Raw genomic sequence first — 27,967 nt, forward strand, 5'->3', positions numbered from 1 at the left:
TAGGGCCTGCTTGTTCTATATACAGCCCTTTTAATGTTGACAGATGCTGTTAATTATATACAGCCTTCAGCTGCTCTGATAAGGAGCCCATTCATCCCCTAAGCCAATTTAAACTGTGCCTTTTGGTCATGTTGCCTTCAAACTCTGTTGAAATTTCCTGGCAACATTCCACCAGTTTAGAAGCCTCATTGTTTTGGAATATAAGAATAATTTGAATGAATATAACAGAGGCACTGTAGACAGAATCTCAAATATTTAAAGGAAAACATGCCTATATTTTAGTAAAATAAATAAATATCTACTGGTTGGCTTCATAATCTCATTTGAAGCATCTGTAAAGTATTTAAGCCTATCAAATTCTAATTTCAGTTGGGAGAATTTCTTTGCGGCTGGAAAATAGTATTTTGAAATTCTCACAAGTTGTACCATTTATTGATTGTTAGAGGTTCATGAATAAAAATATAAAAAGCTGAAGGAATAAACTGCCACCAGTTGGGACCCCATCTGACCTCTGGGACCCGTGAAGCAGAGAAAATTGTCACAAACTCCCTAAAAAAGCTGCTAACCTCTTATTTGTTTTTTAATTCAAAATATCTATGTTTCCATGTAACTAGGAATGAAACATAGTGTCACTTCATTTGTTAAACAGATAATTTAAACTGGTTTTACATTTTTCCATATTAACTTTTTTCCCCTGCTTTTTGTTTTTGTTTTTCCCTTTGAAGTATTAGGCTTTAAAAGATCTGCTGCTCTTCCAGGTAAGGTGGTTTGTTATTTCTTTCAATATTTTCTTAAAACAGTAGTCTTCATATTACCTTCTAAAGATTCTTCCAAGATTAATGGAGAAAAAGGTAGAAGACTGTCTGCTGGAAAGATTAAATATGAAGACCTATTTATAGACACAAGTTAGGAAAAAAGAAACTGAAGGAATGATACTTGGTTGGATTTATGGGAATTTTTATAAGACTCTCCCATTTCAAAAACTTAAAAATATGAAAGATTTCATTTTATCATATGATTACAATTTTACATTGACAGTATTTGGGGTATGCTTTACACTTTTACCTTAAAAAAGATCAAATATTAGTGAAAAGCACAAAATATAAAGGGAAAAGCCACCCAATTCCCAAATTCCCTAAACAACCATGTTAACATTTGATGTAAACCATTCTAAACATATTTCTCTGCATATACAAGTACACATACACACGTAGTGAGAAAGATAAATAATTCTATGTTGCTTATAAGAAAACTGGCTCTAAGTACTAAAAATGAATCACCCATGGTCACTCAACTAATAAAAGTGGCAGAGTTGAGATGCAGACTCTTCTAACTTTAAATCACCTTTTCCCCACTGTTATGTCTTTTTATATATGGTATCCACTCGTTCCAGGCTCATTCACCTGTTACTCCTTGAGGATTACTCACATCTGGCATGGTGCAGCCACACAGATAGGCACATACACATAATCCCTGACAAAAAAGACAATTGTCTTGCTTCCTTCAAGCTGCTATGACAAAATACCATCGACTGGGTGGTTCATACAACAAACAACTATTTCTCACACTTCTGGAGACCTCAGAGTCCAAGACCAAGGCTCTGGCAGATTTGGTGTCTGGAGCAGGCCCTCTTTCGGGTTGCAGACGGCTGACTTCTCCCTGTGTACTCACGTGGCAGAAGGGAGAAGGCAGCCCTCTGAGGTCTCGTTCATCAGGGCACTAACCCTGTTCATAAGCAGCCCACCCTTATGACCTAATCACCTCCCAAAGGCCTCCCCACCTAATTCCATCACGTTGAGGATTAGGTTTCAACATAATGAACTTTGAGAGGACATGAACATTCAGCCTCTAGCAATAGTCCTCTCCTTGCCTTTCCATTTACCTCAAGGCAGATAAGAATTAGCCTACTGGCAAGAATTAAGTAATCTGTACCTTTCCTACTCTTACATGCCCATGCTCAGTAAGCCAAGAGGAGTCAAAGTCCTGGGCACACAGCCCATACCGACCGCAGTTGGCGCCATTCTTTGTTTCTAAAGCCAGTGCAACAGACCTTAGCTGTTTCATCCTGGGCATTTGAGGAGTCTCTGTGGTGGGTGGGGCTGGATGGCAGTACAGCAGCGCTCTGGGACTCTGCTATTAGAGCAAGTGTCTACTTCCCAAGGAAGCGTTCAGGCTGCTACAGGGTCTGCAAGAGCCATGCCCCTGGAGGGTGGGAAGTGGGGGCACTGAGCTAATTGAGGGCCATCGCAAAACAAAGGGGGGCAGAGGGATGTATAGATCAGACACTACACAGAAGAGTCAATGCTAGGTCTATGGCTACAGTTAAATATTAGACATTTTTAGGTTTTAGTGACATTTATGATTAAAAACGTCAGGATTAGAAAGTTATTTTCTAAGACGCTTCAGCAAAATGAGTGATTCACTTATACTTAGAGCGATTGAAAGAAATCATTGTTCAGTGGGAAACTACTAACACCAAGAAACGCTGTACTATTAGTGAAAAGGCAATAGCGTTTCTGTGAAGATAGTCACAAAATCTGAGTTAGGAAATAAAAAAGTGTGAAAGCAACCAGAGGCTTCATTTATTTAGTCCTTCGTCACATCTGTGTGGTGAGAAACTGAGAAAGTCATAGCCTAGACTCTGAGTCCAGGTTCCAGGGGGAGATCTGCCAACGAGATGTTATGGCACAATGGGCATCACTTATTTCTTCAGGTACTTCTTACCCAAGAGTTCTGAGGCAGTCTTATACCATGAGATATTTTGTAGGAAATGATTCTAGAATCAAGTAAGTTTGGAAAACTCTGCATAATAGATCTCACTTCTTGGAAAAGGCTCAGAAAAATTCTGCTGGTGTTTCTAAATCTAACCTGACTGCAGGATACTTTCTTCATATAATATATGGAGCAAAATTTGGAAAACACTATTAGATATTTGCCTTACAAACCCTGCTGTGGGGACTCCGTCCAGGTGAGGGGCCTGGATCAGTTGTGAAGCTGGCAAGTCTAGTCTTGAGAGAGAGAAGAGGCACTGTGGTCTCTGTGTATTTTGCTTAGACCCATAGTTAACCTTGGCTCTCAAAGCTTACCTTTTTGAGAGAGTTAAGAAGAAGGCAGAAAAATAAAACCAAAGAAAAAAGTCTAGTGACAGTTTTCTCCTTAAAGCCTCTGCTGGCCAGTGTATATGTCTATTCCTAGGCTGACTCACAGCAGCCTGGACCCTGCTCCCCACATCACAGTACCCACCCCATTGCACTGTGATGCACAGTCTCCTTGACTTGGGTCCCTATCAGAAAATGATGAGTTGGGGTACCATTAAGAAAGCATTGGCCCAAACATCCAGGAATCCCTGAATCCATCATCCCTGTGGGAGGTATAAGCTCGTGTGTACCCACCCTCACACGGTCTCTCTCTCTCTCTCTCTCACACACACACACACACACACACACACACACACACACACACACCCTAAAATACCAGAGTGAGAGAATGGCAATCACCTCCTGGAGCTTTCATTTTAAAGCTGCAGTGCAACACACTAGTGTACCGACTGGACCCCCCCAGACTCAGGCTGCCAGAGGAGCCTAGAATGGGAAGCAATCCAAAGACCTCTGTCTACTTCTGTCTCGGAGCCTGAATCCAGATCCTGACTCTCGCCTCTGCAACACAAAGGCCAGAGCACCTCAGCTGGTGTGAAGAACCAAAAGAGAAGCAGCAAGTTTGATCTGGAGTCTGGCAAGGTGCTCCCCTAGGCCATCTCCCCAGTCCTGATAGCAGAATGGGAGAAGGTTCACAGGCAGAGGACCCTCCTGGGGGAGCTGCCTCCAGTCTCATCTCATTTCACAAGGGAGAAGAAAGAAGGGCAGGGAGACCCTGGCCTTTCTCCTGCAGGGGGCCATCTGGGAAGCCGGCTATTGTGGCCAAAGTGAGCTTAATCCGCCCATCCTCCAGCAGCTGGCCTCGTCCTGGGAGAGGAATGGAGATGGAAGTGAGGACAAATACAGGTGGGAGGACAGCCCCTCCTCCACCAGAGTCCACAGGACCTTTCTTTCTTTTTTTTTTTTAATTAATTTATTTATTTGGTGGCACTGGGTCTTAGTTGCGGCAGGTGGGCTCCTTAGTTGCGGCTCACGCGCCCCTTTGTTGTGGCTCGCTGGCTCCTTAGTTGTGGCACATGTGCTCCTTAGTTGCAGCCAGCATTCTCCTTTGTTGCAGCTTGCTGCCTCCTTAGTTGCGGTATGTGTGCTCCTTAGTTGCAGCCAGCAGGCTCCCTAGTTGCGGCTCATGGGCTCCTTAGTTGCGGCACACGAACTCTTAGTTGTGTCATGCATGTGGGATCTTCCTGGACCAGGGCTCGAACCTGTGTCCCCTGCATTGGCAGGCGGACTGTTAACCACTGCACCACCAGGGAAGTCCTTTAAGTTACCTATTTAACTTCTCTTGGTCAAGGCTAATGAAGACATATTAATGAAATTAATTTAAAATAGCCAATATCTGATTCCTTTTTTCTTCTTTGTAAAATTGGTTCAATAACAAAGCAGTTTAAATGCCCAGTGATGGTTGATTTTTTCTCAAATACTGGATTTACCTGGCTGCAGGTTAACTGGTTTGGTTTGCAGACCATCCTAACAGCCCATGAAAAGAGATTATTTTCCTCCCTAGAGAGATTTTCTCCCAGAGAGCCTCAGTGATTGAGAGACAGCTGATAAGATCTGGTGGTAGGTATCTCAGTGGGAGGAGCTGTCTTGATTAAATCAGGAGCATGAAACCTGGAGCATTCCTCTCCTCCCCCATCAGATCACCAAGCCCTAAAGCCTGCTTCTTCCTGCTGCAGAAGAGTCAATGCACTAATCAGGACGACCTTATTACTAAACCCACTGCAGCCAACCTTCCCTAGAAAGTGACAATATCACAGGTGACTGTAACACCTTAACCAGATTTAGTCTACAAACCAGTTAACCTACATTGGATTAATAAGGAATTTATTAGTTTGAGGTGGCTTTTTTTTTTTTAACTGACCTATAACACACATATAGTAAAATGCCCAAAACTAAGTGTTTTATACCTCAGGGAACTTTTACATATGTAGCCACCAACCACATCAAGGTATAGACCTTTTCTGTCGCTCCAGAGGCTGCTTCATACTCCCTCTCAATACCCACACACCACAAGGAACCCCACAAGGAACCACCGTTCTCACATCGGTCGCCATGGGTTAGTTTTGTCAGTTCCTGAGCTTCATATAAATTAAATCATACGGTGTGCGCTCTTTTGTGTCTCAACGTTATGCCTGTGAGAGTCAGCCATGCTGTTACGTGTAACAGTAGCTTGTTCTTTCTTATCACTATACAGCATTCCTGTGTATGAACATACTTCAATTATTTATACAATCTACAGTTGATGGACATTGGCATGGTTCCCACTTCGAATCTATTATGAAAAAAAGCTGCTATGGACATTCCCGTCGATGGCTTTTTGTGGTGGACAGACACAAGGCTCATTTCTCCCAGGTAAATATCTAGAAGTAGGATTGCGAGGTCACAGCAGACAGTTTTCTCAAGTGGTTGTACCAGTTCACACCAGGACAAGCAAGTTGCACAGGTCGCGGAACGGGCTACTTGGTCAGCAGACTCTGCAACAGAGCTTAGTGTGCAGAATGTTTATTACAGGGTGCCCTTGGGATCAACTCCTGTGGAAGGAGCGGTAGGAAGTAAGATTGGACAAAGGGAGAGTGAAATCGAGCTGCAGTGCAGGGCCAGTAACAACCTGGGGTCGGGGGTGTTAGAAATGGCCCCTCAGAATTATCCTGAGTTGGGCAAGTGGGCTAGCCCTTTGTGCCCTCCATCAGTCACAGTGACTTTGAATGAGAGGCAGTTGAGGCAATCGCAGGATTGGAGATGGAGGCTGTCAGCACTCTTAAGCATCCGGGGCAGGAATCATCTCATTGAAAGGAGATCTAGGCAGCGCCTCACAGCGTCTACCTACTCCACACACCCACATGCATACCTAGTGCTGTCAGTGTTTTTCATTTTAGTCATTCTGGTGGGTGTGTAGTGGTATGCCATTGTGGATTTTACTTTGCATTTCTCTAAGGTCAATAACATTCATATGCTTATTGGCCATTGGTTATCCTCTTCTGTGATGTACCTGTTCATGTCTTTTGCCCATTGTTTAAATGGGTTGTTTGTCTTTCTCTTGTATATGAATATTAGTGCTTTATATTTTCTGGATGTATATTTGTAAATATACTATCCCAGTACGAAGTTGGCCTTTTCACACTCTTTGGAGTCTTTCGATAAACAGAAGGCTTTAATTTTAATGAAGTCAATGTACCAATCTTCTCTTTTATGATTAGTTTTTTTTGTATTCTTTTAAAGGAATCTTTCCTTACTTCAGGGTTGTTCTTGACCACCAGGCCCTCAATGGTATGCTGATTTGACCTTAACATAGAATAGTTACTTTAAGCATACAGGAATGGTTGAGCCAAGCGAAATACAGCTACAGCTATTAGTTAGTCTTTGTTTCACATTATTACTGAAACATTTAATTGACAAGTGAGGCTCTTGGCCAGTGTTTCCCTAAATGTATGTCACCAAGCACTAGGTCTGTGTTGAAGAAATAAAAACGGATTCCATGATCAAATAAGTTTGAGAAACTCCTGGTTAAAGTTAAGCAGGTTCTTTACTGCAGAACTCCTGTGGTTTTCAGTATCCTAATATCCATTAGATAACTTCAAGAGACATGGCGGATACTTTCTATCCCCACATTATTCGTCCATAGAATGCTTTATCCCCAGAGCATTTCATAGGAATGGTGTTCCATAGGTGACTGGTTTAGTAAATATCTCTCAGGACAAAAGGTATGATGTCCAACAAAAAAGAAGTCAGAAAAATCTGAATCCAGGAGTCCATAGTGATATTTTTTAAAAATACCTCTAAAACTCATGGGGGAAGGGACTAGGCATTTTTAATAGAAGGATACTAGTTAATGAATGTAGAAAGACATAGAATCAGGAAATCATCATTTTGCAATCCCCCGTGTAAAAGTAGATTCAGGCAAAGATCATCAATAAATGCTAAGACCATTGGGTAAAAAGGTTATGGGGAAATGAAACATTCTCATGGTCTCAATACAGCATTCCACAAATTACTTTTTTTTTTTTTTTTTTTTTTTTTGCAGTACGCGGGTCCCTCACTGCCGCGGCCTCTCCCGCCGCAGAGCACAGGCTCCGGACGCGCAGGCTCAGCGGCCACGGCTCACGGGCCCAGCCCCTCCGCGGCATGTGGGATCTTTCCGGACCGGGGCGCGAACCCGCGTCCCCTGCACCGGCAGGCGGACCCCCAACCACTGCGCCACCAGGGAGGCCCCCACAAATTACTTCTTAATTGCTAAGTGACAGCTGTAGCTTTTCAGTGGAAACATCTGGCTGACACCAACTGAACCAGGTGATCAAACTTAGTAGCACCCACAATGAGACTCAAGTCCATAATGGGTCTCTGCTGTGACACATGAGAAGCACCCCATGTGCTTCACCTGTGCGGTATCCTTGCCAAAAACATCTCCCCTGCCTCTAATCATGGGAAAGAAATCAGACAAATCCACATCACAGGCATTCCACAAAAATAACTTTGGATGCTGCAAAAAGGTTTGTCTCAAAAGACAGAAATGGGGAGAGGGGGGTTTTCTAGATTTAAGGAAACGAAAGAGACATTTTTAAGAGTGGAAACATTTTTTCCACTCTTTGCATGTAGGAAAGCCTCCTCGTCTTTCCCATGTGCAATGTGGTTCCACAGACAATATTGTATCGCATATGGAACGCCTCCAAAGAAGGAAAATGAGGTCCCACCCCTAAGGGAGTCCATCAAAATCGGTGTTTGGGGCTCTGTAGAAAAAGCCAGTCTTTCCCCTGATCTGGAAATTCAGGAACCTCCTTCCACTGGGGACTGTACTCCACTCCTTTCCTGCTGAGAATCAGTGAATTAGCTAAGGCTTTTCCATTAACATAAGTGATACTCTTAATACTTGTTGCCCAAAGAGCTGGACTTCTGGGGATTTGGGGGGTTTTTTTCCCCACCTTTATGGCTGAACAGTACAAACTAAAGAAAACCCAGGGTACTGTTGCCCTGTGGCCAAACGAGAGCATGTAAGTAATCTTGGAGTTCACCTGTGAAACCTGAGTGGAGGATTTAGGATAGACGTCAGTTGTCCCCTTTACACCAGCTCAGAGTTCATCACATGCTTCCTTCCTTCCGTCATTCTTCCCTTTGGCCTCATTTGTCACCATACCTTCCATGCCCTGTGTGGCTGGATTTTCTCCACATCCTAAGCACAGTTGCTATTTAAAACATTCACATTATTTCCTTTTGAGAATGATTTTGGTCTGGTGGTGGCTCTTGTTTTTTTCTAGCAATAAATTATCTCACTTCAGCAATTTCCGGTGTTTTTCATTCCCCAATCAGGGAGCTGTGCTTTGTAACTAAAACAAAACAAAGATACAAGAAACTCTTCTCATTCACTCATACCTCTCGTATTCATTGTATAATTTTTTTTTAATTACAAACTTTTTTCCCCCTCAATCATACATAACTGATTTCCCAGCGTTTACTTGAAAGCAGGACAATAGTGATTGTGACCTCTAGGACCTCCCAAAGCCACCTATGGCCATGGCTTGGGGCCAGGTGGGAAGGACAGGAAAGAAGCCCCAGGGCCAGGGGCAGGATTGGCTGGGATACTGGAACCAGCTGGGGAACAAGGACAGATGCTTCTTGGGACTCAAGGGAGAGTCTTTTCAAGGGTAAGTCCTGGCGGGAGTCCGAGAGGGAGAAATATGATAGTAAGAAGTGGAAAACCCTAAAATAATGGCTGGCCCTCTCATTCTTACTTGAAGGAATTCCAAAGAGGAGCAAAGGAACACATCTTTTCTTTTTGTTTTATTCTATCTGCGGAGTTCCTGCAGGATGACTGCGTCTTCTTTTTTTCTTCCTACAAAGCTTTGTCAACCTCAGTTCTGAACAAATATCGTCTGACATATTAGCACATCAGTAGCTTAGAAAAATATAATTAAAGGTAACATGTACTAGAACTGAATGATACAGATACCCTAGTCATTCACTTTTAATTACATTTGGATGGATCTTTTGTTGCCATGGAAACTCTCTATGCTTAGGAAATTTGAGAGGCAGGGATCTCCTCCAAATTTCACAGTTCTGTATCTTAGAGAAATTTCTCGTTCTATTTATGAGTTTAGAAGATATTCTGCAACTTTCCATTACGATAAAAGGCAAACTTATCTATTGTCAGTTGCTCAGAGCAGTTAACTTAAAAGGCATTGTTTGCTTTTCATTGTTACAAATTTCATTGCTGCAAACATTGCTATAAATTCTATATGGAACTATTTTCTTTATTGTCTGTAGGTTGGTTGATTCATTAAACTTGTATGTCCAAAATGGCAGCCACTAGCCACATTCACATGTAGCTATTTAAATTTATGTTAGATACAATTAAATATTCAATAAAATGGAAATATAATTCTTCAGTGGTATTGCTAGTATTTCAAGTCCCACTAGCCACATTTTAACTGCTCATAGCCTTAGGTAGTTAGTGGCTGTGTATTAGCATAGATATAGACCATTTCAATCATCACAGACATTTCTATTCAACAGCACTACATTAGAATAAAAATTGCTTGCATCAGATCTATTCAATTTTCTTTGCTCAGAAACAAGAGACTTAAAACATATGCAAAGCTAGTTTATGGGTGTGCAAACCGTGTCGTCATAAACGGCCTTGCACTTAAGGAGGACCCCATGTATGGCTTAATGCTCTGTTCTCACAATCTTGAAATTAATCATTTTAATAACTTTGACCGAGGGACTTCACATTTAGGCACTGGACTCCTCTCAAATTATATAGCCAGTCCTGCACATAAGAGATGGCGCTTGGATGTTGAGTTCTTGGTTTCCCTTCCCTTGTAACAGGTTTTTTTCAACCTCCTCTCCTATAATCTTTAAGACTGAGGAAAAACATTTGGCACATGGGATAAAATTTAGGTGCCTGGAATCCTTTAGGCCATCTCATCAGAGACCCTCATCAGGGATTCAGTTTAAAGAATGTCTGTTCCCAGGAATTCCAGAAGCCTACAGTTGTGTCCTGGCACCTTCACTATTAAGGGAAAATTGAGTTCTCTTTTGAACAGGTGTTTTCTAACAAGGATTCTCAGTTGCCCACAGTGGAATTCCTTTCCATTCAACAGCCTTGCCAGGGCTCATGTTTAAGCTTTAGCCTGATTGGTTTTATTCACCATTCGTTCATTCCTTTATTCTCACTGTCATTCATTCAGCAAACACGAAGCATCTTTTATATACAGGACACCGTTACGGCTCTGAATAAAAAAATTATATGGCACAAACCTACTGTTACCATCTGGTAAATTACGTGCTGCAATTAACCCAACATTAAGGATAGATTCAGGAGGACAGTAAAATCAAAAGCAGCCTGAGTATCATCAAGGGTTTATTAGCTACTGTCCATGTTTCCATGGTCACATTACAACAAGAACAATAAAAAGAGAGTAATGTAGCAACAATTCGGACTGATTCGTGTATTGTGTTATGAAGGGGAAAGTTTTCTTCCAAACCAAATTTTGGTTAATTTTTTTTTTTTTAAATAGGTACAGTGTACCTGCCAAAAAAAGAAAAAAACAGCACAGATAAAAGCAGTGTTAGTAATAGCAATACAGTAAATACTAAAGTCATTTTCACTTACTTTGGGAATTCATTGCATGAGGTGCTTTTCTGAAAATTCTGATTGCTTATTATGTTTGAATTAAGCTAACATTCACATTGATGTTGCATTCCGTGAGCTTACGTGATTCAAGTGTGTACCAAATGGCAGAGAGAAGGCAGTTATGTGATTAAACCGGCCAACAAAAATTTGCAAAGCCAGAAACACTCATACTGAGAACTGAACTGTCATTAAAAGTATTTTTCTCTCCTTTCTATACCTTGGAAAATTGTACCACAAAATTGACTAGGAAATAAGGGAAAACAGAATACAAAGTAGAAAAATTAGGAAAAAAAGGGGGGGGTGAAGTTATTATCCACAGTGTACGCCAGATGGTCCTGTACTTCTGAAAGCTGAGTTCTTCCTACCTGATTCTGAGTTCAGGATATAAGAACAGCCAGAACCAAGTGCTTTGGGTCCTCAGCAGAAATCACTGGGTTCTAGGGCACTGAAGTGGGATGGATGGTAGACTTTCATCTCAAGGGATTTTTCCTTATTGGCTCCAAGTTTGACTTTCTCTAGTCCTAGTCTGGAAAACTATACATTCTAGTGGGAGGTGAAAAGAACATGTGTAATGGAAAATAATGGCGTGTGAGATAAATCTTATTAGGAAAAGCTGATTATAATCTTACCTCAGAAGACTGAGATGCTTAAGGAAATGAATCGAATTTTAAAGTTAATTAGGGGGGCTTCCGTAGTGGCGCAGTTGTTAAGAATCCACTTGCCAATACAGAGGACGCGGGTTCAAGCCCTGGTGGTCCGGGAAGATTCCACATGCTGCAGAGCAACTAAGCCCATGTGCCACAACTACTGAGCCTGCACTCTAGAGCCCGCAAGCCACAACTACTGAGCCTGTGTACCACAACTACTGAAGCCCACGTGCCTAGAGCCCGTGCTCTGCAACAAGAGAAGCCACCACAATGAGAAGCCTGAGTACCACAACGAAGAGTAGCCCCCGCTTGCCGCAATTAGAGAAAGCCCACGCTCAGCAATGAAGACCCAACGCAGCCAAAAGTATAAATAAATAAATTTATTTTAAAAAATAAGTTAATTAGGCATTAATATATTGCATCATTTGTTGAAAATCCTCCTAAAAAGTATGTGTTTAATTTCAGAGTTAAAGTAGCAGCAAGTTTTGGAGTCCATGTACCTGCTTCCAAGTCCCCATTAAACAGCCCATGAAAATACTGAAAACTAAAAATTGACAAAATGCCAAAGTCAAGGTAGGATTTCTACTAACTGCATTATTCCTATATTTTACTATCGTTTAAAACAGACACACACACCCTCACACACACATCTACATTAACTTAAAGGCAAAATACTAGAAATAATTTCAGTATCGTAAAGGACAAAAGTGATGTTCCTTATAATTATCATGTCATCAATATTTAGCACTGTTCTAGAAGTTTTGCCTAATTCATTGAAACAAGGAAAAGATAGAGATAAGAAATAGAAATTAAGAAATTAAGAGAGGAAAATATTGCAGATACACAATTGTTTATTTGGAAAACCTTAGAAAATCAAATAGAAAACTATTATAACTAAAAAGGAACACAAATAAATGTACACAAATCAATGCTAACTACACTCAATTAAAATATAGCAAAGAAAAGCTCCTGTTCATTTTGGAAAAAAAAAAAGCAAATAAAAACACCTTAACAAGAGAGGTGAAGAAGCTACATTGGAGGGAACCACAAAATTAAATAAGACACCTAAGGACATGATGCTGCTGGTAGATCCAGTATTCTTAAGATGCTATTTTTCTTGAATTTACTGTATACCCTTAATGCAACATCAAACTGCCAATTATGAGGGAACTGATAAAATGATTGTATATAGTTCATCTGAAAAATAAATGGAAAGGAAGCGATCAGAACATTTTAATAATATAGAGAAATGTTGGTGGGCTGGATCTTGGGTGCCTGATCTTAAAGTGTGTGATGAAAAATAAATAAAGAAAATTTTATATACACTTCAGAGTCAGACCTGATTGAAGCTGTACCAACTACTTCTAGCCGGGTTATCTTAGGCAAGGGCTAAACTTTTCTTTTCTTTTCTTTTCTTTTCCTCCTGGCTGCCCACTTGGCATGTGGGATCTTAGTTCCCCAACCAGGGATCGAACCCACACCCCCTGCAGTGGAAGCGCAGAGTCTTAACCCCTAGACGGCCAGAGAAGTCCCAAGGGGCTAAACTTTTCTAAGACAATTTCTTCATCTAGAAAATCATTATAGTTATATATATAATGTATTTATGTATAAATAGATAGTCATTATATATTACATTATATAGTCTATATTTATATATAATTTATATTTAATATAAATATATATTATTATATGAAGTGTGATTAGAATTAAGAGATAATTTTATCTCTTAGCGCAATACCTGCTACATTTTTACTGTTATTATATAGACAACAGAACCTTTAGGGAAATGTGTTCCGTGAATCAAAAGAGGGTCATTTTTCAAACCTGATAAAGCAAATAATTAGAATGAAGCCATATTATGAATCTTTACGGGCTACAGTAGTACCCACTGCCGGTACTGGTGTGATAGGTGGATCCTGGAGTGAAAAATGGTGTGAAGTTACTGTAGAGTAATCTAACAATACTTCTCAGGAGCTTCAAACATGTTTCTACCCTTTGACCCAATAATTGTATTTCTAGGAATCTAACACAAATATATTAATTAACTCATCATAAATAACAATTCAAATATTCAACAGAGAAACTATAAAGTAATATAGGATATACTCAGGAGAATATTTTAGGTTATGTATATTTATGCAAGTAAAGATTACAAATGACATGGTAAAATGCTCACAGCAGAATAAAGAATGCATATGTTGAATTTCTTTATGTTTTTCTGTGTTTTCTAAATATTCTACAATAAGCACTTAGAAATACGTGTCACTTTTAAACAATTTTTATTTTATATTGGAGTATAGTTGATTTACAATGTTGTGTTAGCTTCAGGTGTACAGCAAAGTGATTCAGTTACACATACACATGTATCTATTCATTTTCAAGTTCTTTTCCCATTTAGGTTATTACAGAACAGCAGCATTCCATATACAGTAGGTCCTTGTTATCTATTTTAAATATAGCAGTGTGTATATGTCAATCCCCAAAAAAGCATATCTAAGAGAACAGTTAAGCTGCTGTAAATCAAGAAATTAAAGTATAAGATTTGAACTTTCTTTAAATGGAATAAAATGTGTAAGTCTACTTCCCTGTGTTAGTATTGTTTAATTAGCAATTAATATTTTGGCATTGATTTGAGTTATTTAAAAGCCTTGGAGTTATCTCTGAAAACATTAATCATTCTATAATATTTATAATATTAAAGAGTAGAATATTAGACCTCATATGTTTTTTTGTTTTGTTTTTTTAATATACTTTTTTTATTTTGGCTGTGTCAGGTCTTAGCTGCAGCATGTGGGATCTTCGCTGCAGCATGTGAGTTTTTTTTTTTAGTTGCAGCATGCACACTTCTTAGTTGCAGCATGCAGACTTCTTAGTTGCAGCATGCAGACCCTTGTTGCAGCATGCATGCGGGATCTAGTTCCCCAACCAGGGATCGAACCCAGGTCCCCTGCATTGGGAGCATGGAGTCTTACCCACTGGACCACCAGGGAAGTCCCTAGACACCTCATATGTTTTAGGAGAAGTACAGAATACTCCCTGGAATTGTATATATATATATATGCTTATATTTTAATTGCTATTAATGGAGTTACCCTTCTTGTAATTTTTTTCTCTTAAAAAAGAAATTCAATTTAAAAAATGAGGATCACAGGTATTTGGATTCTTGTTAATGGAGATTCTATATATAATGAAAATTACAGAGTACCTATATTCTGTACTACTAAGGAAATGGACATGACAAATCTTGGTAAAAATTCTAATTTACTCACTTGCTATCTGTAGGTCTTGACTTTGTCCAAATTATTTCACCTCTACCAACTTCAGTAATCGAAACTAAACAGTGGGGACAATTTTAAGAGTTGTTTTGAGATAATTCCTGACACACCTGTGGCTAGGATTAAAAATCCAGGCTCTGCCCCAGAGAACTAAAGTTAGGGGATAACATTTTAAATAAAAAATAGAAAACAATGTGCAATTTTAAAATGTGTTGTATTTAGAAGATAAGAGCATACTCTTATAGCAGCACAGAAAAAACTAAGTTTAGGACAGAGTTAGCAGAAACAAATGGCTAAAACTGGAATAACAGACCAGAGGGTGTGTTTGAAGCTAGATTTGCTAGTTTAGTTTGAGAGGACAGCCCCACCCTACCCTGCTCCTCCCTTTTCTCCTTTATATCAAGGAGAGTTAGAAATTGTTTTGTGTTTTTTTGAATTTTATTTTATTTATTTTTTTATACAGCAGGTTCTTATTAGTTATCCATTTTATACATATTAGTGTATACATGTCAATCCCAATCTCCCAATTCATCCCACCACCACCACCCTCCCCCCACCACTTTCCCCCCTTGATGTCCATATGTTTGTTCTCTAATAAATTGAATTTTCTTGTAATTTGAATATTCTGATTCACTGATATTACAATAAGTACCAAAGACAGCTTACACATTCCCTAATAACTACAACATTTTAATAAAATATACTTCATCTGAAACTGCTCTGAACATAATCATAGACTGGGAATCATAGATGTATCTGAATCTCTGTAGATTCAAACCTTAGCTCAAGATCTTACAGTGCCTCAGGTTGTCCATTTAAACATCATTTATACATACAGTAAATAAAAGCCTGATTATTTTCACTTTACGGCTTTCTGTCTACTTTTTACGCACTTTTTGAATAGGAGTTTGTGATAACAGGTGTTATAATTATAGCTATGGAAAAAGATAAATTACAGTACATTGGGAGTCTCTTGTATTGGACCAGGAGCAAACTGGGGCAGATTTTGTGTGGATATACATAGAGGACTTAGATATTAAAAATGGCTACGTTTAGAGAGTTGTCTTGGAAAGTGACTAAAAATTAAATACTGTGGCATTTCTATTTTGGTTATTAGTATTGTAAACGTACACACTGACCTTTTAAAAGTCAGAAATTACCAGGGCCTAGACAAATAAATGGAACATAGCAGAACATATTTTAAATCCAACCCCATTGTCTTTAAAGTATTTGAAAAAAATAAAAAGCAGCTAGAGAGAGAACTCAAGAGGAAAAAATAGAAAATAATTAATATAAATAAAATATTCAAAAGTCTATAAAGAAATTAATTTTAAGCAGGAGATTCAATATGAAAAGCACATTTTGGGGTTTCCCTGGTGGTACAATAGTTAAGAACCCACCTGCCAACACAGGGAACACAGGTTCAAGCCCTGGTCCAGGAAGATCCCACATGCTGTGGAGCAACTAAGCCCATGTGCCACAACTACTGAGGCTGCGCTCTAGAGCCTGTGAGCCACAACTACTGAGCCTGCGTGCTACAACCACTGAAGCCCACGTGCCTAGAGCCTGTGCTCTGAAACAAGAGAAGTCACTGCAATGAGAAGCCTGCGCACCACAAGGAAGAATAGCACCCACTTGCTGCAACTAGAGAAAGCCTGTGTGCAACAACGAAGACCCAACACAGCCAAAAATAAATAAATAAAATTTATTTTTTAGAAAATTAAAATTTTCTTTTAATTAAAATCAAAAAATTTTAAAAAAGAAAAGCACATTTCTGTTTGGCACTCATCTTTCTGACTTTTTTGACCGTGGACAGAGGGACAATGTTCATAGAAGAGAAGCTAAAACATTGACTGCTGGCATGTGGATGTATGTTTTTGTCCAAGGTTGTGTGAGTTAATCATATTGGGAGAAGAAAAGAGATAGCATTTGGTTCTGTCAGAAAGAGCTGTAGAGTTTGCAAAATAGTGGGCCTGGACAATGAAAACATTGGCTCAGTGGTAGAAGGTGGAGACCATAAAACCAAAAAATCCAAGTGTCGAACGAGATTTGAGAGACCTTGTTTATTAGAGTGAAACTGAGCAGGACTCTGCGGAGCTTTCCCAATGACAGATGCCTTGATGTCCCCCGCTTATTGTTGATTGGGAAAAGAGGCTATGGAAATAAACTGTAGCCACCTAGGTCTTCCCTGAGTTCCAAAGAGCAAGTTTAATCAGAGAAGTGAGAAAATATAGAAAAAAAGGAAAGCAGTCAAGCAAGACAAAATAATAATAGTTTAGCTATAAAACAAGGTCAAGGACTTTTAGTTCCTCCTCAAGGGCTATAGATAATATCCTGAGCTATATCCTTGCATTATTTTGCAGATGCTAAAGCCCACACCAGGTGGAAGAAGTTAACTGCATGCAGACCACTGGCATGTAGACCCCAGACAGGTTGGACCCAGAAGGTGGATGATTGAGATTCCCAGCACATCACCCTGTTACCTCACCATCAGCCAATCAAAGAATTGCACACAAGCTGATCAGGTACCCTGCAACCCACACCCCTAATCTTGCCCTTAAAACCCCTTCCCTGAAAGCAGTCATGTCTTTTGAGCATGAAGCTGCCCATTCTCCTTGCTTGGCACCCTGCAATAAATTCTACACTTTCCTTCACCACAACTGGATGTCAATAGATTTGCTTTGCTGAGCATCAGGTAAGCAGATCCAAGTTCAATTCAGTAAAAGAGGTAGCTGCTAATTAATCAAGCCACCGTTGTGCCCTGCCCTAGCTGAATGATTTCTCAGAAGCCATTTCCAACCTCTCTTAGAATTCAGCTCCAAACATTAGAAGAATAACTGCCAGCCTAATTTTTGCAACATGCTGGACACGTATCTCAAGAATTATCTGCTAAAAATCAATCAATCTGAATTCACTTTACTTTTAAACAGAAATGGTACATATCACTTTAAAGAGTGGAAGAATGTATCAGAAAATGAAACATTTTAGAAAAACCCATCACCCAGTTGCCCTCTTGCTGATGACAGAGCATTCTCACATTTTTAAGGCATTGTTAAACCTTGGTAAATTCTACTTTTCTTTATCCTTAAGCATTATACTTAGTATCATACTTAGTTACCTTAAGACTTGAAGGTAACCTAGAGATCAGCTCTTCCAAACCCTCAGTTTTATCCATGAGGATACTGAAGCCAGAAGTTTACAACTGCCTAAGACCCACAGATGTTTCACAGAGCCAAAAATCGTACAGCAAACTTCTTCCTTTTCCTATACTCTCTATTTCAAATAATAGAGGAAGCATTCTCTTAGTAACCTTAACTCTTTTACTTATCCCCAAATTATATCACCCCCATCCATCCATCCATCCATCCATCCATTCATCCATCCACCTATTTATCCATCAAATGTTTATTTGGCACTGACTATGTAAAGATACTAAGTTAGGCCCCTTTGGATATAAAGATTAAGTAGAATACAGTCTCTGCTCTCCAGACCTTGGACAAGAGGGAAAAGAGTAGTCCCAGAGTTCCAGGTAAACCAAGCATGACCCACTATCAGTCCCTTTGGTAGAAGCAGGAAATTTCACTTCTACTAGAAAACAAGGGTGGAAGCGAAATGGATCAAGGTTGGTTAGATTACAAGTGCTGACTTCAACTTTCTACAAGGTGTTCCCAAACCAAGCAAGTGAGAAATGTTGTCATGCAATTTTAACTGTATTTTCTGCATGTCTTACGACTTGATTTATAAACTGATTATTTTTGCTGACATCCTTTCACTTTCTTAGAGATATTCTTACTTCTTATATGTACCTACCTATATGGCCTTCAACAGTCTACCCCTTCATCCTGGGGCTCCCAATTCTCAACTTAAAGTTGAAAAAGAAGCATAAACACTTGAGAATTTTCTTACTTGTTTTAGACACTATTCGAACATGATTAGTGTTAAGTTGTGTGTCTAATTTATGATATGCTCCACAAGGATACTCTCTATTGCAACGGTAAACTTTTTAAAAATTAAAATATCTTTAGTTCTCATTACAAAAACAGTACAGGTTCATTGTAGAAAAAGCAGTCAGAAGCCCTTTTCTCCTGATTTCAAGCACTGTATATTGAAACTCCATTTGTGCTGCCAGAAGACTCTTCCGGAACAGAGGTGCTAAGGACGTGATTTTTTTTTGAATTTTATTTGTTTTTTTATACAGCAGGTTCTTATTAGTTATCTATTTTATACATATTAGTGTATACATGTCAATCCCAGTCCCCCAATTCATCCCACCACCACCACCACCCCACCACCCCACCATTTTCCCCCCCTGGTGTAAGGACATGTGATTTTCTATTTACTCTCGTGTCAAGGGATCTACAGAAAGAACTTAATGGTCTTGATGGAAAAAGCCTGAGTAACTCACAGCTTGACTGTAGCTCGCTGCCTTGTGCTCAGGGAGCTGAGAGAAGGCCAAGCTTACAGCTAAATTTTCTCAAGTGGCTTGATTTTAAATTAAATGTAGTTGTGAGGACATCTGACTCCCAGCCTGAGCTATAGATTTCTGTAGCACTTTTATGAAGGTGGGGACTGGGTTTTTCTTGTTCAGAGCTACAGTCTCTCATAGCTAGCGTGATGCGAGACACACAGTGAAGATGGGCACATTCTACTCCCGCTGACTGAGAGTTGAATTAAACTAGGATATTATGGCCCAATACAAAAATCTCTGCAAAGCACAGCAGGTCATTGTGCCTTACAATGGGTCCTTTTATTTTTTTTTAAAAAGGTGCCTCTGGAGTGAGGGGTCTTCCAAGCGTAACCAAGCGGATTCCAACACAAAAGATAGCAAGGAGAATGTCTCCTTCAATAGCCATAACAGCTAATGCCTATCATACTTTACTATGTACCAGGCACTGTTCTAAACATTTTACAAATATTAGCCAATGGAATTCTCACAGCAGCTCCTATGTTAGAGATGAGGAAACAGAGACCCACAATGCTTAAGCCATGTTACTTACAGTCACATCACTGGTGTGTTCTGAAGGTCACATCATACAGAGCTAAGTCTAGAGTCTATCCTTAATCACCTTAATCATCACACAGACTACCTCTTTAAAGGGTACTTGGTGCTAAGTTCTTCCCAGTAAACTGAACTCTAAGCTGTTTTCAGAAACTGTTCTAGGATCTGCCTTCACTGACTGGGGTCTACAAAGCTGCTTGAGAACGGTTTGGCTCTAAGATTCAGGGTCATCGAGTTGCTGAGGCTCATGAACTCGGCCTCATGAGCAGAAACTCCTGGGGCTGTTTGATACATGGTCACATTCACAGCCCTGTAGACTGGCTAACCATGAGGCAACCCTACAGATCTCCATGACATCTCAGCTGAGGCTTGTGCTTGACTTCTCTTGCTGGAAAAAACTACATTCAAGAGGACCCAATGTTCGGATGATTGAATAATTAGGGATGTGTCGACTGAAAGAAAAATATACAACCTCAAATTTAAGAATTATGTTTTTGGTTTCTTTTTGGCCATGGCTTGCAGAATCTTAGTTCCTCAACCAGGGACTGAACCCAGGCCCCAGCAGTGAAAGCATAGCGTCCTAACCACTGGACCGCCACAGCATTCCTGAGAATTATGGTTTATTGGGTTGGCCGAAAAGTTCATTTGGGGTTTTCCGTAAGTTGTTATGGAAGAACCCGAATGAAATTTTTGGCCAGCCCAATATTGGGCAGACTTTCTGAGGACCCCAAGCCCAGGACACAGCCTCTCAGACAGCTCTGAGGGACTCATCCGAAGAGGTAAGGGAGGAACCAGGATATATAGGAGTTTTGCAACAAAGACCAGGTAGTTGGAGCATCAAAAGATTACTGTTAATTAAAGAAAACCAGACATCTCAAGTGCGTGAATTTAGCGCTTATCTATGTATGGGGAGATGCATGAGTCTGGGCTCATGGAAATCATTCCTTTGATATGCACCTTTGCTATCTAGGGTCAGTACCCTGTCCTTCCCCATCCTGAGTTCCCTCAGGCTCACCATCGGGGGCAGCACAGTGGCTGATGGCTTGATGGCCACAGCATCCTTTGTTTGCTGATATGGCAAGCAACATTTTTTATCCACAGATGCTTATTGGAGGGAGGTTTTCTAAGAAGCTTCTAGAAGTCCCTCCACAGCCTTTCTGCTCCCTGCCAGAGGGTACAGTAATGGTGCAGCCAAGAGCCCGAATCTGTTGCGTCAGTCAGGGTCCCCACAGGAACAGACAGCACCAGCAAATCAGGACAGTCCAGGAAGGGCTTATTGTAAAGTGACTGTGGTACAAAGGTGAAGGTGGGACGTGGGGAAGCACAGGGATACAGGGATAGTGCTGGAACCTGATAGAGCAGCAACAGTGGAGCCGGGCCCTGCCCTAGACCCAGGGAACAAGGAGAGGGAGTGGCTACAGCATCTAGAAGGCTCTAGGCGGTTGTTTGCTTTGAGAGGAACACAGGTTTTCAATTAAGGGATGCGGCCAGCCTGAGGTGAGCTTACAGGAAGAGAATCGGGGGAGTAGATACTCCATCTTCAGTCTCTTCCCTCCTTCAGATCTCTCGCCAGGAATCCTCCTTGGCTGGACCCAAAAGGAAGCAAGGGGGATGGAGAGTCCTTTGATAAAGTCCATACAAGGCAGCCTTCTAGGGCAGAGAACAGGGCATGGAGAAGAGGGAGGGTGGATCTGGAGAGGGAAACAGCAAACATCTGGTACGGGGCTCAACGAGATGCTTAATAGACTGAAGCTGAGGCAGAGCCCACCCCAGTGATAGAAGGTGAGGAAGAGACCCAGCACAGGAGATAGGCGTGGCAGAACAACGGCCATGACAAAATGGCCTTGCTCTCTCTCTGCAATAACAAGCTGAGAGTCATAAAATAGCCGCGGCATCTCGGCCTGTGGCTAGGGGTCAGAGGGTCGTTTTGTTCTGGTCCCTGTTTATTACTCTAAATGATATGTAGGAAACATCTGGAAACAGAACAAAGTCATCTCCATTGGGACCCAGGGATAACCAGACAGATTTGACAGTTATCATCCCAGAGGCAAAGCTGTGGAATAACCTGTATCCTTTAGCCCGACAGAAGTGCTCGCTGAAAAGCTGTAGATGAACAGCAAGTACAAACTCATATTTTCTTTTCTTTTTAAAAATGTTTCGGTAGCTTTTATTAGACTACACTTTCCACAGACGACAATTATAAACTCTGAAAACTAAAAGAAAAATTTTAATTTAATTTTTTCCAGCTTTGTTGAGATATAGTTGACATATAACATTGTGTAAGTTTAAGATATACAACGTGTTGATTCGATACATTTATATATTGCAAAATGATTACCACTTTAGCATTAGCTAACACCTTCATCACATCACATACCTGCCATTTCTTTTCTATGGTGAGGACATTTAAAATCTACTCTCTCAGCAACTTTCAAGTATATACTACAGTATTATTAACTAGAATCACCATGCTGTACATTAGATCCCCAGAACTTACTCATCTTAAAACTGAAAGTCTGTACTCTTTGACCAACCCGTATTTTTATAAATCTCTGTATACAAACTCTACGGAAGTTTGAGACCAAGACCATAGTTTTATTTGAATCACATCTCTAGAATCTGACTATAATGCAACAAAGCAATGAGAGCAGGATCCAGCAAACAATACCCTAAGGGCCACATCCAGCTTGTGTCTGTTTTTATAAATAAAGTTTTATTGGGACACTGCCATGGTCATTCGTTAACGCATTGTCAGTTTCTGTGCTCAACAGCAGAGCTGAGTGGTTGTGACAGAGACCGTATGGTCCACAAATCTTAAAATATTGATTTACTATTTGGCACTTGACAATAACATTTGCGAGCCCTGAGTTAGAGTCAGTTTTAAGAGTAGAATGTGATGTATGATAACATCACCAGCGGGCTTGAGGTGACTGCCCGTTAATATTTACCACTGGACTCAAACTGGGAAAAGGCAGCGAATACATCTGGTTTTCATATCCAGTTCTTAGCTGCATCCTGTTCATAGCACAGGACTTCGGACAGAATGGGGTCCAACAAATGTGTGCAGAGTATATACGCATTCAGGGAGGAAGCTAGACCCAACACCATCATTCTCCAAAGAAACCTCCCCTTAAAGAGACAGGGAACATTTACTTACTGTGGAATTTTATAGTATTTGTCCATAACTGGCTTTGTTTGGGATTTTTTTCTTTATCTGTCTCCCTCGCTTCATTTGAAAAGTCTGATTTGAACTGTGTGAGGAAGAGGAGGAAAGGGGCACTTGGCAATTGTGTACAGAGTGAATTCATTTCTCATCCAGTCTCTGTTCTCCAGGCATGTTTCCTGTATATGAAGAAGACTGACCCCAGAGCTGACCAAAAGTCTATCAACGGTTGTAACCTTCAGGCTGGACTGTGCCCCTGAGCTATTTGCTGGGTCTTTCTCAGATCTTGCTGTAAAAAGGGTGAGACCTCACTGCAAGTCAATTGATCTAGCTTCCAAGTGTGTGTGCTGGGAAAGAAGGTCAAAAGCTTCATTTCAGAGGAAACACTGTCTTCTAAGGCATTCATTCATTCATCTTTCGTGTGTGTGTAAGAGAGAAGGAGAGAGGCAAAAATGTTTGTTTACAACAATAAAACAAACAGTATGTCAAACGGTGATAAGTTCTATGGAGAAGAATGAAACAAGGAAAGGTGATAGAGAGTGCCAGGCTGCGGATGGGCAAACGTCAAGTAGACTATCTTTTGATGTGTTTGAAATATCTATTGATAATCTGAAATTCGATATACCTTTGCCTCATGTGGTGGGTAAATTCCTTTCTTAACATTCAACGTTATAAGAAGCATGACCATTGCACTAGGAAAAGTAGTTGGCTGTCTGATCCCCACTTCAGGGAGGAAAGGGGAAAAAGTCATTTATTGAAGACTCAGCTTTGCTAGGGTTTGAAATTGTTAGCGCTGTTACAGGGGCAATTTATCCAGGCCATGAACTTCTTTATGTGCACCTTTGAACTAACACACTGGGCCAAGTGGAAGTAATACCTTGGTTCACCCAGAAAATCAGGAAACAGAACACAGAAGTTGACTGATGTTGGCTATTTGGAGATAGACCAGCCGCAATGACGGAGACATTTTCTTATCAGGTCCAGAAACCCATGTGAGCCAGGAGACTATCCTTTCACACTCCCTCCGCTCTATTAGGCTTCTTCCAGTGCCAGACAGAAGGACCCAGTGCTTCAGAAGTTCCGATCAGAATGCTCAGATGACCACAGTGAAAATACTCCTGTGTGCCTGCCAAGGCCCACCCAGCAGTGCTCAGTTCTGCAAGGAAGCAGGACCCGGGGACAGGCTGTGAGTTTGATGCAGACTCTGAAGACGCTGAAAATCGTCAGAAATGATCTTCTTGAAAACTTACTGGATTTTGCCAATTAGATTGGATTGTTCACAAAACCATTTTGAGGAGCACTGTGCAGAGGCAGGGACACACCATAAACATCTAACCACCAGCTGGCCGGCCCTGGGCTATGAGCGCAGCTGTCGGTGTCAGCTGAAACAAAACCCAAACTTCCATCTCTCAGAGGGTGGGAAGATGCTCTGACCTACTCTCCCATCCAAAAACCCCAGGTGATGTGCTGAATGGGGGTAGAAGTGGGATTGGAGAAGGGCTGCAGAAACCGCCATGGTGTTCCTGGGGGCACTTTTCAGCAGGATGGAGGAGAACTGGTTCTTACAGTCTATAGGGTGCTGGTTGAAGGTTTGGTTCCTACGTCCCTTCCCTGCAGCTGCACGGGCCTCTTGTCCACCTCCTCTGTCAGCCTTGGAGCCGACATGTCTCCACAGTGTGAGGGCAGGAGCATGGGTTTCCCAGGCCTGGGACGCAGTCCAGAAGTTAACACCAGTAAGGTCAGGATTTCCTGCAGCCTCTGCAATCAAGTTTCCTCAGGTCAGCTGGTCGCACACAGCGGCCTCCGGAGCCCTCCAAGTAACATCATGGGCCCCGCTGTTCTCCTACAAGTTGCTGCCCTTTCCCACACTCCAGGCAGGAAAAAATCTTTTAATCCCTAGCTTCGTGCCAGCCCTCATTTCTGCTCATCTTGACTCCAAACTTGAATACCAGTTACCTAAAACTGGTCTCAAGATGTTTTAAAGACGTAGATCAAGAAAGTCACCCCTTCAGTCCACCCACTGAACAGTTGGGATGTGACCTGGTGCCTGTGTTGACCGTTCGGGCTACATTTGCCCTGCTTGGGAGCAGTAATAACTGCAGTCCTCTTCTTGAACTTGTGCCAAGACATACTGTATTTAAGAAGAGTGGAAATTCCCCATGGCATTTGCTTTCTGATGTTTTAAATATTTGCTTATTTTTCCCACAGGAAACTTTATACTTAGTGTACATTCCTAAATCGATTGTTTTTTATTTTTTTTCCTCCCTGCGTTTCCCTCTTTAGCAAATCGTTGGGCAGCTCATCATGGACGTTTCTGCCAATGTGACACCTCACAGCAGCTCGAGACATTCTCCTTTGTGCCGCGTGCTTGGATCCCCGGCAGCCGGTTTTCTTACTTGCTCAGTAAATCTCAGCCGTTGCCTTGTTCAGCACTCCTCTTCCCGTGTAAGAAGCATCTCCGAAAGCCGACCAGACCCCATTATGTTTTCATTTCTCCTAGGCTCAGACTCATGGTTTGCTCCTGAAAACAGTTCCAAGGGCTCCCTGTGGGGCTGGCCATGGGACCCAAGCCCCATCAAACTCTCCAAGTCAGTAACAGTTTGCTTCCTGGTTATATGTAAAGCACCCCGGCAAAAGGAAATAGAGATTCGATAAAGATAAACTAGAAGTGGCTGGTCACAGAGAAAAATTTCCAGTTAGAACACTCTAGGGGATGGACCATTCTACTTTATTTTGAGGGGAGGAAAAGCCCAGTCAAAAAATATAATCAGCTCGGGACTTCCCTGGTGGTCCAGTGGTTAAGACTCCACATACCCAATGCAGGAGGCACGGGTTCAATCCCTGACTGGGGAACTAAGATCCCAGTATATATATAATCAACTAATTTATATCTGGCCTGTCAGCCATCAGAATATGCCAGGGAAACATACGCTGAAATTCTTGGCTTCACAATGTCGTTAGGGGCAGCCCTGTGAGGCAGAAAGTGGTGCAAAATGTCTGCAGGACGGATAACCAGTACAGAGGGTGGTGTCAGGGAAGCCCTTTGTTTTGGGGAGCCTAAGCCTGGGGGGCGGGGAGGGAGGTGGAGAGACATCCTCCAATCTTGGAGACTCTGTTAACAGACTTGGCTGCAGATCCGGGAGCTTTTGCTGGACCAGGTGGAGACGTTGTGGTCAGCATCTCTTTCCTTCCCAGGCTTGTCTGTTTCTATGTAAGATCAGAGTGGGACTCCGGGTTAGAAGGTGGGAGATTTCAGTACTCCGGAAGCACTTTTCATGGCCAGATCTAAACTGAGACTCAGCTGAATTCTGTGAGTACCTTTGGAGAATCTGCTCTACATAAGCCACCGCGCTAACCACGGCTGTGTCACTACTACGCGGCTCGGAAGACCCTGACAACCTAGTCTCTAAGCACAGCCACCCCAGGCTCGTGCTGTCCAAAACCTCAACAGCCACCCGTGGTGCACGCTGGACGCTGCAGTTGTGTTGGAGCCTTGGGAGGATTCTCCCCGCCTTCAGAGAGCTTGTAGCCTGGGGGATGAAAAGATTGCTACAGAAACCGCTGTGGAAAAGCAAGCTCAGTGGAAAAATGGGGGTAACCAAAAATGAATTCAGAGCGAACTCAAGATATAAGACGCGGGCAAAGGAGGAGGGACAGAGGGGAGAAGAGGAGGCTGGATTATCTTGTGGGAGCCTCCCATGCCTCGTCTTAAATTGCTAGGTCATCAGGGATTGTGCTTTAGGAGACAACACTGAGAAAAACTGGCCAGGAGACTGGAAGCCAAGTAGAAACACACTTCATACTGTCAAGGTAAAAGATAAGGGGGCCTGAACTTGTACGATAACAGTCAAAAGGAGAAAAGGCACTGAATTGGGAGATGTTTTGAGGCTTACAAAAATTCATTTTGACTCACCGTGAAGTTAAAAGTGAGAAAATTAGTAAGAAACAAAATACTGACGAACCCCAACTTTACTAACAAGAAACAACATAGTTCAAGATTTATATTGAAACTGCCTTTTGTGTAGGTAACAAAATGGTCAACAATCAGTAATTTCATGAAATTCAAATTTACTTTATAATAGGTCCCCCTAAATATCCCACTGCAGTTAAAGTATAACCCCAAACAAAATAACATTAAAAGGAATAAAAATTAACTGTGAATACAAGAGAGCACGAAGTCATTTATTTAGCAGTGGGACAGGTGAGGGCAGGTTTTAAAGAGAAGACCCAGTTCTTAAGGAGATTGCCTGGTAGAGAATTTCCCCATGGCTTTCAGCCTAGGGCAAAATTCCAGAGAAAAGTGGTTTAGGTCAGTGAAAGCCCAATACTTGTTTTGGAATTAAAGAAGGGTATTGTAACTAACTTCAATGTACACTCTCCTATACACCACCCTTTGGGGCTTTTCTTAACAGGAGATTTTTTCCAGAGTTACCAGCAGAGATTAAAAATACCTGCAATGAAACCTTCCCTGAGTCCATTTTCTGCCTGTGCTCCCTTCACCATAATACGTACTGAAGACAGAGTTTAGGAACAAACAGAAAACTTAACACTGCTACGCCAAACGTTAAGCAAACCTTCCATTACATTAGGATGTCATTAGGTCACCTAGTAAATGTTAACGCCTACCCAAGGGTGAACACTGTGAATCTCAGTCAGAATGCTGCAGGTTGTAGAACTTCCATAATTTTCACCTCTAAATTCTGACCCACATCAATGTGCTTCCAAGCCTTTGTTCCCACTGATTCCTTTTCCTCCCCAATTCTTTGCTATTTAAGGAATGCTAACTCATCCTTCAAGCCTTGACCCACCCTAGCCTCACCCGCTCCCTAGGACCTTGAAACATTGAGTTCATGCTTTTATTTCCATTGTATTCAGTTTGCTTGTCTCCCAATCTTAGTTTGGTTTTCACTCCTAGATTCAATCAAGAAATGTAAGCCCAAAACTACATGCTTTTTGTATTGACCAGTAAAACAAAGGAAAATAAATTTCAAGATTGTATGCTGATAATATGCTGCATTTGTGTCAATGAGATAAAGCAAAAAAAAAAGCCATTGTGAAAGAGTTTGCAAATAATTTTATTTGTATATAAAATATACATCAG

At 41.2% G+C, this 27,967-nt stretch overlaps 1 long non-coding RNA gene across 2 annotated transcripts; it reads left to right on the forward strand.

Annotated features, from left to right (window-relative positions):
- Window positions 1-122: 122 nt before the first annotated feature.
- Window positions 123-27,873, forward strand: LOC109547570 (uncharacterized). 2 transcript variants are annotated; one of them, XR_012327743.1, is made up of 6 exons: window positions 123-758; window positions 5,350-5,507; window positions 7,177-11,793; window positions 11,895-12,002; window positions 17,068-17,229; window positions 23,037-27,873. It is a non-coding gene; the product is annotated as an uncharacterized lncRNA (long non-coding RNA). The 2 variants fall into 2 exon arrangements; XR_002173391.3 differs by lacking the exon at window positions 123-758 and having other exon boundaries at window positions 793-5,507.
- The last annotated feature ends 94 nt before the right edge of the window (window positions 27,874-27,967 follow it).

This window comes from Tursiops truncatus, chromosome 18, assembly GCF_011762595.2.
Source record: "Tursiops truncatus isolate mTurTru1 chromosome 18, mTurTru1.mat.Y, whole genome shotgun sequence".
Taxonomy (NCBI): Eukaryota; Metazoa; Chordata; class Mammalia; order Artiodactyla; family Delphinidae; genus Tursiops; species Tursiops truncatus.